The sequence below is a fragment of the Oncorhynchus gorbuscha genome, linkage group LG26 (genome assembly GCF_021184085.1).
Source record: "Oncorhynchus gorbuscha isolate QuinsamMale2020 ecotype Even-year linkage group LG26, OgorEven_v1.0, whole genome shotgun sequence".
In the NCBI taxonomy this organism is placed as follows: domain Eukaryota; kingdom Metazoa; phylum Chordata; class Actinopteri; order Salmoniformes; family Salmonidae; genus Oncorhynchus; species Oncorhynchus gorbuscha.
The window spans coordinates 36,767,583-36,780,941 of record NC_060198.1 but is presented as its reverse complement, the minus strand read 5'-3'; the positions used below and the strand labels follow the sequence as shown (position 1 = coordinate 36,780,941).

General features: G+C 43.1%; 1 long non-coding RNA gene across 2 annotated transcripts; it reads left to right on the top strand.

Annotated features, from left to right (window-relative positions):
- Positions 1-617: 617 nt before the first annotated feature.
- On the top strand, positions 618-12,621 carry LOC124016368. 2 transcript variants are annotated; one of them, XR_006835348.1, is made up of 4 exons: positions 618-842; positions 1,685-1,793; positions 9,016-9,059; positions 11,485-12,621. It is a non-coding gene; the product is annotated as an uncharacterized LOC124016368 (long non-coding RNA). The 2 variants fall into 2 exon arrangements; XR_006835347.1 differs by having other exon boundaries at positions 619-842; positions 11,429-12,621.
- Positions 12,622-13,359: the final 738 nt, after the last annotated feature.

Here is a 13,359-nt window from a genome sequence, read left to right as displayed (position 1 = left end):
ATTGTTGTGGGAACACAAGTGCACATGTGGCCTTTCACGCCAGCAACAATAAAGACTTGTGTACCGTATGTGCTCCCCCATACCAACCTACTGTATATAGATATCATTACACAATAGAAGGTGCAGTAACAATACATTAGTATAATGAGTCTGGATTACTCCATGACTTCTATGAAGGTGCAATAGAACTACTATTGATATGTTATTTACATATATGCCGAATCTGACACTGAAAACAATGACATGAACATGAACACACAAACATTAAGACAGCTATGCTTTGTCCCCAAGATGAAGGCTTAATCTAGGTTTTCATTACATAAATGATTCTACAAGTGCATGCATTTGTTTAATTTAGGCTACACACTCTACTCTATCAAAGCCCTGAGACATTACACAATAAAAACAAAACACTCATTATGACTTTAAGCATGAGAGTATGCTACTACAGCAAAATCAGGGTCCATGATAGCATTGCAGTGCTAGTTCAACCCACACCACATGAATGGCCACAGCACATAGTGCCCCTGTAAAGCTACACTAGTGGCGATGGAGGATTGAAAGGTTGAGCTCAGACCACAAACACTACTTTCCGTTTACCTCCTGCCCCTGCAACAGGGCCTTCCCCTGATCTGAGCTAATCCCACTGGCTAATCTTTCCACTAGCTTGAGAGCCACAGGAATCATTCTACTCTCCCTCATTGTGAGGAATGGTCCCAGTGTTCGAACCCAGCTGCAATCCCAAGACGGGATACATGTGATAGGACCATGTGCACCACTACGATGGTCCTCACCACTATTGCTGTCATCCTATACAGAAAGTTCTCAAACCGAGTCAAACCGTAAGTACTCTTGTTTTTACTCTTTCTCATCTTCTGCCTCTTGCTCTGGTCACGTTCACTTCTTGAGGGAAAAACAAGATGAAAGTACCCAGAGAGACATGTATCTGGTCACATGTACAGGTAAGGTTGACAGATTTTGTGAAATGTACCTTGGTTGGTTCGATATTTTTAGTTTTTGGTTGCTTTGTACTTTCCTCTTGCATCACAGTGTTATGTCACACAGTGCATCAGAACTGTTAATGGTAGTGTGTTTTGATACTGCCATTGAATTCTCTCATGGGATTTGTGTACTGTTTGAAAGTGTTCTCACGCCCATCATGGAAAATTATGGCAAATGTCTCAATAGCACTGAATGTTAATTATTTCAACAGATGATGAAATTTAGTCCACACAACCTTTGGGTTGGTAGACGTTCATGTTATACCTCCCTCCTTAAATAACCTTCTGTCTTATGTAACCACACAAAACGCAACATATCATACTAATTTGAGTGTCCCGGACAGAGGGACTATATATTAACAAAATTGTGTCTAATGTAGGGATGAATAAAGAAAAATGCATCTGAGCTCTTGAGCAGAGGGCTGCTAATTGACTCTAAGTGCAATCCTCTCAGCCCCCCTGGCCCTGCATGACCACTCACACAGCAACAGCACACAATTTCATGTGGCTACAGCAACATATCAAGCTCAAAAGCATGGACACATATTCATTATCTGATTATATCAAATTAGGATCCATAGTTTTATCAGTCTTACTGACAAGTCAAGAATTGTAATGAAGCTTCAATATGTGCTAACATCAACAATACTGGATTGATGAATGTCCCTCATCTCCCATTTCAGGCACAATGTTGATGATACCAATGAGGAGCCCTACATGAAGAGCAATGAGGTGGACCCTAAGAAAGAACAACCCTCACAGCAGATGTAGCTCTAGTCTACAGTCTACATGGTACATAAATGTAAAATAACAACCCTCACAGCAGATGTAGCTCTAGTCTACAGTCTACATGGTACATCAAAGTAAAATAACAACCCTCACAGCAGATGTAGCTATAGTCTACAGTCTACATGGTACATACAAGTAAAATAACAACCCTCACAGCAGATGTAGCTCTAGTCTACAGTCTACATGGTACATAAAAGTAAAATACATTTACATTTACATTTAAGTCATTTAGCAGACGCTCTTATCCAGAGCGACTTACAAATTGGTGCATTCACCTTATGACATCCAGTGGAACAGTCACTTTACAATAGTGCATCTAAAACTTAAGGGGGGTGAGAGGGATTACTTATCCTATCCTAGGTATTCCTTAAAGAGGTGGGGTTTCAGGTGTCTCCGGAAGGTGGTGATTGACTCCGCTGTCCTGGCGTCGTGAGGGAGTTTGTTCCACCATTGGGGGGCCAGGGCAGCGAACAGTTTTGACTGGGCTGAGCGGGAGCTGTACTTCCTCAGTGGTAGGGAGGCGAGCAGGCCAGAGGTGGATGAACGCAGTGCCCTTGTTTGGGTGTAGGGCCTGATCAGAGCCTGGAGGTACTGAGGTGCCGTTCCCCTCACAGCTCCGTAGGCAAGCACCATGGTCTTGTAGCGGATGCGAGTTTCAACTGGAAGCCAGTGGAGAGAACGGAGGAGCGGGGTGACGTGAGAGAACTTTGGAAGGTTGAACACCAGACGGGCTGCGGCGTTCTGGATGAGTTGAAGGGGTTTAATGGCACAGGCAGGGAGCCCAGCCAACAGCGAGTTGCAGTAATCCAGACGGGAGATAACAAGTGCCTGGATTAGGACCTGCGCCGCTTCCTGTGTGAGGCAGGGTCGTACTCTGCGGATGTTGTAGAGCATGAACCTACAGGAACGGGCCACCGCCTTGATGTTGGTTGAGAACGACAGGGTGTTGTCCAGGATCACGCCAAGGTTCTTGGCGCTCTGGGAGGAGGACACAATGGAGTTATCAACCGTGATGGCGAGATCATGGAACGGGCAGTCCTTCCCCGGGAGGAAGAGCAGCTCCGTCTTGCCGAGGTTCAGCTTGAGGTGGTGATCCGTCATCCACACTGATATGTCTGCCAGACATGCAGAGATGCGATTCGCCACCTGGTCATCAGAAGGGGGAAAGGAGAAGATTAATTGTGTGTCGTCTGCATAGCAATGATAAGAGAGACCATGTGAGGTTATGACAGAGCCAAGTGACTTGGTGTATAGCGAGAATAGGAGAGGGCCAAGAACAGAGCCCTGGGGGACACCAGTGGTGAGAGCGCGAGGTGAGGAGACAGATTCTCGCCACTCCACCTGGTAGGAGCGACCTGTCAGGTAGGACGCAATCCAAGCGTGGGCCGCGCCGGAGATGCCCAACTCGGAGAGGGTGGAGAGGAGGATCTGATGGTTCACAGTATCGAAGGCAGCCGATAGATCTAGAAGGATGAGAGCAGAGGAGAGAGAGTTAGCTTTAGCAGTGCGGAGCGCCTCCGTGATACAGAGGAGAGCAGTCTCAGTTGAATGACTAGTCTTGAAACCTGACTGATTTGGATCAAGAAGGTCATTCAGAGAGAGATAGCGGGAGAGCTGGCCAAGGACGGCACGTTCAAGAGTTTTGGAGAGAAAAGAAAGAAGGGATACTGGTCTGTAATTGTTGACATCGGAGGGATCGAGTGTAGGTTTTTTCAGAAGGGGTGCAACTCTCGCTCTCTTGAAGACAGAAGGGACGTAGCCGGCGGTCAGGGATGAGTTGATGAGCGAGGTGAGGTAAGGGAGAAGGTCTCCGGAAATGGTCTGGAGAAGAGAGGAGGGGATAGGGTCAAGCGGGCAGGTTGTTGGGCGGCCGGCCGTCACAAGACGCGAGATTTCATCTGGAGAGAGAGGGGAGAAAGAGGTCAGAGGACAGGGTAGGGCAGTGTGAGCAGAACCAGCGGTGTCGTTTGACTTAGCAAACGAGGATCGGATGTCGTCGACCTTCTTTTCAAAAAGGTTGACGAAGTCATCTGCAGAGAGGGAGGAGGGGGGGGAGGGGGAGGAGGATTCAGGAGGGAGGAGGATTCAGGAGGGAGGAGAAGGTGGCAAAGAGCTTCCTAGGGTTAGAGGCAGATGCTTGGAATTTAGCGTGGTAGAAAGTGGCTTTAGCAGCAGAGACAGAGGAGGAAAATGTAGAGAGGAGGGAGTGAAAGGATGCCAGGTCCGCAGGGAGGCGAGTTTTCCTCCATTTCCGCTCGGCTGCCCGGAGCCCTGTTCTGTGAGCTCGCAATGAGTCATCGAGCCACGGAGCGGGAGGGGAGGACCGAGCCGGCCTGGAGGATAGGGGACATAGAGAGTCAAGGGATGCAGAGAGGGAGGAGAGGAGGGTTGAGGAGGCAGAATCAGGAGATAGGTGGGAGAAGGTTTGAGCGGAGGGAAGAGATGATAGGATGGAAGAGGAGAGAGTAGCGGGGGAGAGAGAGCGAAGGTTGGGACGGCGCGATACCATCCGAGTAGGGGCAGTGTGGGAGGTGTTGGATGAGAGCGAGAGGGAAAAGGATACAAGGCAGTGGTCGGTGACTTGGAGGGGAGTTGCAATGAGGTTAGTGGAAGAACAGCATCTAGTAAAGATGAGGTCGAGCGTATTGCCTGCCTTGTGAGTAGGGGGGGAAGGTAAGAGGGTGAGGTCAAAAGAGGAGAGGAGTGGAAAGAAGGAGGCAGAGAGGAAAGAGTCAAAGGTAGACGTGGGGAGGTTAAAGTCGCCCAGAACTGTGAGAGGTGAGCCGTCCTCAGGAAAGGAGCTTATCAAGGCATCAAGCTCATTGATGAACTCTCCGAGGGAACCTGGAGGGCGATAAATGATAAGGATGTTAAGCTTGAAAGGGCTAGTAACTGTGACAGCATGGAATTCAAAGGAGGCGATAGACAGATGGGTAAGGGGAGAAAGAGAGAATGACCACTTGGGAGAGATGAGGATCCCGGTGCCACCACCCCGCTGACCAGACGCTCTCGGGGTGTGCGAGAACACGTGGGCGGACGAAGAGAGAGCAGTAGGAGTAGCAGTGTTGTCTATGGTGATCCATGTTTCCGTCAGTGCCAAGAAGTCGAGGGACTGGAGGGAGGCATAGGCTGAGATGAACTCTGCCTTGTTGACTGCAGATTGGCAGTTCCAGAGGCTACCGGAGACCTGGAACTCCACGTGGGTCGTGCGCGCTGGGACCACCAGAGTAGGGTGGCCGCGGCCACGCGGTGTGGAGCGTTTGTATGGTCTGTGCAGAGAGGAGAGAACAGGGATAAACAGACACATAGTTGACAGGCTACAGAAGAGGCTACGCTAATGCAAAGGAGATTGGAATGACAAGTGGACTACACGTCTCGAATGTTCAGAAAGTTAAGCTACGTAGCAAGAATCTTATTGACTAAAATGATTAAAATGATACAGTACTGCTGAAGTAGGCCAGCTGGCAGTGGGTGCGTTGTTGACACTACACTAATCAAGTCGTTCCGTTGAGTGTAATAGTTTCTGCAGTGTTGCTATTCGGGGGCTAGCTGGCTAGCTAGCAGTGTTGTTTACGTTACGTTGCGTTAAAAGAACGACAATAGCTGGCTAGCGAACCTAGAAAATCGCTCTAGACTACACAATTATCTTTGATACAAAGACGGCTATGTAGCTAGCTATGTAGCTAGCTACGATCAAACAAATCAAACCGTTGTACTGTAATGAAATGAAGTGAAAATGTGATACTACCTGTGAATGTGACCGGGTTGTTGAGTTCTATACAGAAGACGTTGGCTAGCGTTGGCTAGCTAGCAGAGTCACCTACGTTAAGGACGACAAATAGCTGGCTAGCTAACCTCGGTAAATTAAGATAATCACTCTAAGACTACACACTCTAAACCTAAACAACACAATTATCTTGGATACGATGATACGAAGACAGCAAAGACAGCTATGTAGCTAGCTAACACTACACTAATCAAGTCGTTCAGTTGAGTGTAATAGTTTCTCCAGTGCAGCTAATCAGTGGACGTTAGCTAGCTGGCTAGTGAAGACTACGTTAGGACGGCGAAATACGATAATTACGCAATTATCTTTGATACAAAGACGGCTATGTAGCTAGCTGAGAAGAAATTGCTAAGATTAGACAAATCAAACCGTTGTGCTATAATGAAATATAATGAAAAAGTTATACTACCCGCGGGAGCGAAGTGCAGATGCGACCACTCGCTCCAACCCTCACAGCAGATGTAGCTCTAGTCTACAGTCTACATGGTACATCAAAGTAAAATAACAACCCCCACAGCAGATGTAGCTCTAGTCTACAGTCTACATGGTACATCAAAGTAAAAGAACAACCCTCATGGCAGATGTAGCTCTAGTCTACAGTCTACATGGTACATCAAAGTAAAATAACAACCCTCACGGCAGATGTAGCTCTAGTCTACAGTCTACATGGTACATCAAAGTAAAAGAACAACCCTCACAGCAGATGTAGCTCTAGTCTACAGTCTACATGGTACATCAAAGTAAAAGAACAACCCTCACAGCAGATGTAGCTCTAGTCTACAGTCTACATGGTACATCAAAGTAAAAGAACAATCCTCACAGCAGATGTAGCTCTAGTCTACAGTCTACATGGTACATCAAAGTAAAATAACAACCCTCACAGCAGATGTAGCTCTAGTCTACAGTCTACATGGTACATCAAAGTAAAATAACAACCCTCACAGCAGATGTAGCTCTAGTCTACAGTCTACATGGTACATCAAAGTAAAATAACAACCCTCACAGCAGATGTAGCTCTAGTCTACAGTCTACATGGTACATCAAAGTAAAATAACAACCCCACAGCAGATGTAGCTCTAGTCTACAGTCTACATGGTACATCAAAGTAGAAGAACAACCCTCACAGCAGATGTAGCTCTAGTCTACAGTCCAAATGGTACATCAAAGTAAAAGAACAACCCTCACAGCAGATGTAGCTCTAGTCTACAGTCTACATGGTACATCAAAGTAAAAGAACAACCCTCACAGCAGATGTAGCTCTAGTCTACAGTCTACATGGTACATCAAAGTAAAAGAACAACCCTCACAGCAGATGTAGCTCTAGTCTACAGTCTACATGGTACATCAAAGTAAAATAACAACCCTCACAGCAGATGTAGCTCTAGTCTAAAGTCTACATGGTACATCAAAGTAAAATAACAACCCTCACAGCAGATGTAGCTCTAGTCTACAGTCTACATGGTACATCAAAGTAAAAGAACAACCCTCACAGCAGATGTAGCTCTAGTCTACAGTCTACATGGTACATCAAAGTAAAAGAACAACCCTCACAGCAGATGTAGCTCTAGTCTACAGTCTACAGTCATCAAAGTAAAAGAACATGGTACATCAAAGTAAAATAACAAACCTCACAGCAGATGTAGCTCTAGTCTACAGTCTACATGGTACATCAAAGTAAAATAACAACCCCCACAGCAGATGTAGCTCTAGTCTACAGCCTACATGGTACATCAAAGTAGAAGAACAACCCTCACAGCAGATGTAGCTCTAGTCTACAGTCTACATGGTACATCAAAGTAAAATAACAACCCTCACAGCAGATGTAGCTCTAGTCTACAGTCTACATGGTACATCAAAGTAAAAGAACAACCCTCACAGCAGATGTAGCTCTAGTCTACGGTCTACATGGTACATCAAAGTAAAATAACAACCCCCACAGCAGATGTAGCTCTAGTCTACAGTCTACATGGTACATCAAAGTAGAAGAACAACCCTCACAGCAGATGTAGCTCTAGTCTACAGTCTACATGGTACATCAAAGTAAAATAACAACCCTCACAGCAGATGTAGCTCTAGTCTACAGTCTACATGGTACATCAAAGTAAAAGAACAACCCTCACAGCAGATGTAGCTCTAGTCTACAGTCTACATGGTACATCAAAGTAAAAGAACAACCCTCACAGCAGATGTAGCTCTAGTCTACAGTCTACATGGTACATCAAAGTAAAAGAACAACCCTCACAGCAGATGTAGAGTCTACAGTCTACATGGTACATCAAAGCTCACAGCAGATGTAGCTCTAGTCTACAGTCTACATGGTACATCAAAGTAAAATAACAACCCCACAGCAGATGTAGCTCTAGTCTACAGTCTACAGATGAACAACCCCACAGCAGATGTAGCTCTAGTCTACAGTCTACATGGTACATCAAAGTAAAAGAACAACCCTCACAGCAGATGTAGCTCTAGTCTACAGTCTACATGGTACATCAAAGTAAAAAACAACCCCCAAGCAGATGTAGCTCTAGTCTACAGTCTACATGGATAAAAGAACAACCCTCACAGCAGATGTAGCTCTAGTCTACAGTCTACATGGTACATCAAAGTAAAAGAACAACCCTCACAGCAGATGTAGCTCTAGTCTACAGCCTACATGGTACATCAAAGTAGAAGAACAACCCTCACAGCAGATGTAGCTCTAGTCTACAGTCTACATGGTACATCAAAGTAAAATAACAACCCTCACAGCAGATGTAGCTCTAGTCTACAGTCTACATGGTACATCAAAGTAAAAGAACAACCCTCACAGCAGATGTAGCTCTAGTCTACAGTCTACATGGTACATCAAAGTAAAAGAACAACCCTCACAGCAGATGTAGCTCTAGTCTACAGTCTACATGGTACATAAAAGTAAAATAACAAGTAGCCTACAGAACTGAATGCTGTCTGATATTTCAAGATGTGGAAAGGAATGCAAGAGGTGGAGGGGAAGAGAGAGGGAGGGAAAATGGAACATGTGGCAGAAGTGGAGATGCATGAAGTGAGAAGATGTATGCCCGTTCCACATTTAGCTTTCAAGTACTCACCCCTACGCTGCTCCCACTAAATGATTTAGTGGCAGAACAACAATCCATCAGCTCTGTGGAAGGTTATTATAAATGCATTACCTCCCCAAGCCTACCAGTTCAATGGAGTCATGCAGGGCCTCATAAATATGGGTCAATAAAGGGACACACACAAAAGACTCGGGATGAATGAAATAGGCTTTATTGTTTTAGTGTGAACTTTCACCCTACTGTGCGTAGAAGCTCTCAGATCTGAGGCGGGTCTTTTCAAATGAAGAGACGTGAGTTTATTCATTTATTCATAGCATGATATCTCCATAAATGATTTATGTCCCCCCGCATGTAAGCTTTTCTGCACCCTCTTTTCTTCCAGACACGAACTGAAGACAGGTCTTCACCTTGATGGCTACACATCTGGTGAGTTCTCTCAATGGCTGCATTCTATGTCTCAAACTTAAACACCAGAAATGGAAAAGTACTACTGAATTACTACTCATTACTACTACCTGAGATCTACACAAAACCTACTGGTTTACTACTTGATTGCTATTGAGATGTGTAGTAAACCAGTAGTGATTTAGAAATGTAAGTAGTAAATGAGTGATACATTGAGACGTTTCACTACTGGTCAACACTACATATTTCCTATTCAAGTAAATATATAATTCTTCCTTGATGACTACTGAGCTTTTGGGTATCTGCTACTTAAACCTCTTCGGGATTGGTGTCCCTTCCACGGGATGGTAGTGCTAACATAAGCTAATGCGATTAGCATGAGGTTGTAAGTAACAAGTAAATTTCCCAGGACATAGACATATCTGATACTGGCAGAAAGCTTAAATTCTTGTTAATCTAACTGCACAGTCCAATTTACAGTAGCTAGTACAGTGAATGAATACCATGCTATTGTTTAAAGAGAGTGCACAGTTTTGAACTTGAAAAGTTATTAATAAACAAATTAGGCACATTTGGGCAGTCTTGATCCAAAAATGTAACATACATGCAATGGTTCATTGGATCAGTCTAAAACTTTGCATATACACTGCTGACATCTAGTGGCCAAATCTAAATTGCACCTGGGATGGAATAATACATTATTGCCTTTCTCTTGCATTTCAAAGATGATCGTACCAGATCTAATGTGTTATATTCTCCTATATTCCCTTCACATTTCTACAAACTTCAGAGTGTTACCTTTCAGATGGTATCAAGAATATGCATATCCTTGCCTCAGGGCCTGAACTATAGGTAGTTAGATTTGGGTATGTCATTTTAAGGTGAACATTTAAAAAAAGGGTCCGATCCTTAAGAGGTTTTTAAATACGATTCTCTTTTTTGTTGCAGCCACGTTTCTACACCACACAATATTTTAGAAAATAAAGACAAGCACCAAAGACAACAGAATATATGCCATTATCAATCATTTGCAATCAGAGGTCATATAAGACAACACAGAAAAACATTTACATACAAGCATACTTATTAGCTAGCATGACGAAAACAGAGGCTACATAGCTACATTCCAATGGGGCTAGCAAACAACTAGGCTAAACACAACACCGTTTTGGCAAGCAATCTTTTTGATGTGGTAAAAAGTTATATAAACTGCTAAACAACAACATGAAACTATTCAGAAAACACAAACAAAGTTAAACTTACAGATGGTGCCAGCATAAAGGCTATGAAAGACAGGATGATGAAGGATAGAAGATGATTACATTCGGAATTGTCAAGAACAGTAGCTAGCCAACAACAACCAACTACTTCCTGTTTTGCCTTCATCTGCGGTTGCGAAAAGCCTGTGTAATCTGGCAATAGTGTTGAAATGACTTATTTCCTACCAACATCAAGTAGTAAAACCTATACCTGATTACCATTGAAAAGCCTGTGTAGAAAAGCTGTAGAATTTTGACTACATATTTACTACATGCATCATGTAGTAAAAAAGCTCTATCTGATTACTACTGTAATCACTACTGTTTTCATGCTGAACACTACAAAACTCTACTTGTCTATCTTGAGTAGTGCATAATCTACACAATCCTTACAAGTCTCTACATAGTCACTACTGCACGAATAGGTTTTGTGTAATAATTCAAAAGTACTTTTTCATGAGGGCTAATTTACCCAGTGGTGGAAAGTACTTACAGTAAGTAAAATATACTTTAAAGTACTACTTAAGTAGTTTTTGGGGTATCTGTGATATTAAATTTTTTTTTACAACTTTTACTTCACTACATTCCTAAAGAAAATAGTATACTTTTTACTCCATACATTTTCCTTGACACCCAAAAGTACTCATTACAATTTGAATGCTTAGCGGTACAGGAAATGGTCCAATTCACAGAATTATCAAGAGAACGTCCCTGGTCATCCCCACTGCCTCTGATCTGGCAACTCACTAAACACAAATGCTTAGTTTGTAAATGATGTCTGAGTGGCGGAGTGTGCCTCTGGCTGTCAAAAAATAATACTAATAATAAGGAAATTGTGTCTTCGGATTTGCTTAATATAAGGAATTTGATGTATTTTTACTTTTACTCAGGTATGACAAGTATACGTTTTCCACCACTGTACTTAAGTACATTTAAAACCAGATACTTTTAGACGTTTATTCAAGTAGTATTTTACTTGGTGTCTCACTTTTACTTGAGTCATTTTCTATTAAGGTATCTTTACTTTTACTCAAGTATGACAATTGAGTAGTTTTCCACCTCTGAATATACCACTGCTGATTGAATCTCCTTGCTAACATGTTAACTCCTGTGCTTTTGGTATTTTTCCAGTCTAGTTTGACAGGCAAACATCCTATAACCTAAACCCCAAAATGGATATGTTACAGACAACAGCAGCAGCTCCATCTCAGTCATCTGGAATTGATGCAGCTGGCGCCATTGTCTCTCCAGTGTTCAGAGACTGTGCATTGCCATGTGGAAAGCATCTGGAATTAATAACAGGCCAGGGCAGGCCAGCACAACAAGAATCTTTTTTTTTATCACATCTTCAATCCCCCATCTGTCCTGCAGATCCCTCTAATGTTATTTCAGCAGAGGATTGTCCCAGGAGGCCTCCCTCCTCCTTCTTGAGGCAGGAGAATTCCATTTCTGGGAATGAAACCTCAACCAATCACATCTTGGTGGAGCTGAATCTACAGAACAACATCTTAGTTTATTGTGGGTTTCTTGTTTTGTAGAGTTGGATGTTTTCTTAAGGCTTAAAGTAGGCCAATGATCAATGTAAAACTGTTGGAATGTGTTCCGTGCCTCAAAACACAGTAGTTTTCTTTGATTGTCAAATAGGGCTATACAGATGTGTCCATTGAGTAAATTATAACGGCTTTTAAAGAAGAGGCAGAACTTTAAAATTATGCACTTTAAATGGTAGGATGTTTTTGCTAATCTTTCACATTCCTAAAGTGACTTAAATATTGTTTTTGACTGAAACAAGGAGCTACGGATAAGAAATATGTTTAAAATGAATCGCTTGAACCCATAAATATTTGACCAAATGTCAGAGAACATAAATGTCTTGTCGTGAAGATGTGTGCACCATGGCTACTCAATCTGAAGAGCAATGGAGAGAGGCATCTGTTTTGTACCTCTCTGTCAACCCTCTCCAGTCACAATGCATTGCTATGTGATGAAAGAAAACCTGAAAGTGAATCACCTCTTCCCCTACACCTTTAGCATCACGTTGGTCCCATTGAAGGAGCAACAGTCAGAAAGAGGTGTCTGCCTATGTTCAAAACACAGCTCCAACTTTACTTGACATTCTTAGAAGCAGCTAGGTGTCACCTTAGTAAACGTCTGCCTTGAGTCAGAGCTTGGTGATGATGGTGGTTACTGGTAGGACGGTTTGTTACAGAATCGACTTTCCTTTGACATGACATCTTACAACCTGCTTCTTCTCTCTAAAGCAAACATTATGTCTGTTCTTTGCTCTCCCCACCTGATCAAATAAAGAGATTGGGAAAAATGTATTTAATTTGTACATATTTTTATGGCCTTGGTTTGAATTGTCCCTTGTTGTAGGATACCTACTCCCAAATGTTGCATTGTACGTACTGCATGATGACCATTACTGTATTACCACTTATAAGAGACCCTTCAACATGTAACATACACAGTCTGAGATATTGAATCTGTTCATGCTTGTTTTTGTAACCACTCCAAACAAGAAGAATTAAGCAGATACCTCAGCAAGACGTCACCTGACCTCATAAGGATAAAACAGAGATCATTCCACTCCACGGTATTAATCCACAAACGTGAGCAGGTAAATATAGCTCTGCTGCTGACACAACGGCCTTGTGTTATTTACTTCCAATCTCACCAGCCGTCAACATGACAGTGGTTACTATCAAATCATTAGACTGGCAAATGACCCCACAAATTGATTGAAGGACCTTGAAAAAGGTCCATAAAGAAGCAAAAACGAGTCATGTTTAGGAAGACGCAGGGCTCTCGACCTTCGCCTCTCCCGAGTCCATACGGGAGTTGCAGCGATGGGAAAAGACTAACTACCAATTAGATTCTACGATTGGGAAGGAAAATGGGTAAAAATACAATTCAAAAAACAAGAAGCCAAACGAAAACACCTATGGTGTTACAGGCAACACAATATTGTCTTTGCTAAGAACACCAGTTTCATGACAATAACAAGATGTTCCTGAATAAATAGTTTGCAAATGCAGACTTTGGGAGAGGGTATAAAAATA